This window comes from Polistes canadensis, unplaced genomic scaffold (genome assembly GCF_001313835.1).
Source record: "Polistes canadensis isolate GaletaPanama2010 unplaced genomic scaffold, ASM131383v1 scaffold_214, whole genome shotgun sequence".
NCBI classification, from domain to species: domain Eukaryota; kingdom Metazoa; phylum Arthropoda; class Insecta; order Hymenoptera; family Vespidae; genus Polistes; species Polistes canadensis.
In genome coordinates, this window is record NW_014569761.1 from 267,060 (window position 1) to 268,081 (window position 1,022).

Here is a 1,022-nt window from a genome sequence, read left to right on the forward strand (position 1 = left end):
CTGTTCTAATTAAAGAACTGGTTTTTAAACCACCACTTAATTGCCAGAATCTATCCGTTCGCGGATTTGGTTTGTCTTCTTGCTCATTTATTGATAATAATATCGAAGTATCGATATATCGAAATATAAATCACGATTGAAAAACTAATCAATATTGAAAAACCAATCACTATTTGAAAAACTAATTACAAATGAAAAACTAATTACGAAGTAATGCATATAAAACAATTTTTACATGCTTTATTGGCACGAAATCGAGTAAATTAATGCTCGATTTCACCATTACTAACACGATTATATAAGTAAAGAGAAAAAAATATGTACAATAATTAATTGCAATATTAATTAAGTGAATTGAAACCGATGAAACAAGAAGACCCTGGCCTAATCTAAATAAATCACATATATAAAAATCACATATATATTGGGAATCACTCGTGAGCAAAACCTTTGGTTTTACTCAGGGTCGCTTATGCTCGTTTCGGACAARATACATCTACGAATACAACCAGAAACCCGTGCTGATATTGGACCTTTCATCCTCGGCATGATTGAGCACTGGAGGGACTTTAAATTGACTCACTCGTTACCAATTGTTACCATAAAAATAAAATAAAAAATGAAACTGAACAATTGGCAGTAGAAGTTCTGCGATGGCTCCAAAACACTCGTCCCCCTCGCTGTTGGTTGAATGATGTCGTGAAGTWRATTAAAATTGGWTGAATCGTTGAATCGATGAATCGTTGAATCGTTGAATTGTTGCATCGTTGAATCGTTGTATCGTTGAATCAATGATTAATCTGTAATAAAAATACAAAATAAAATTAATTATGTTTCATGTCATTTAAAACATTTTATATGAATGACTAACATGAATAAAAACAATCATGATTTAAAAAATGAATGTGTGAAAAGTAWTAATTAAGATTATAAAATAATACTAACCGTTGATTTATCCAGACGAAGCCCCAGATTCGTTGATAAAGATGATCCAGAAGAAACGAAGATATTTTAATTCACAC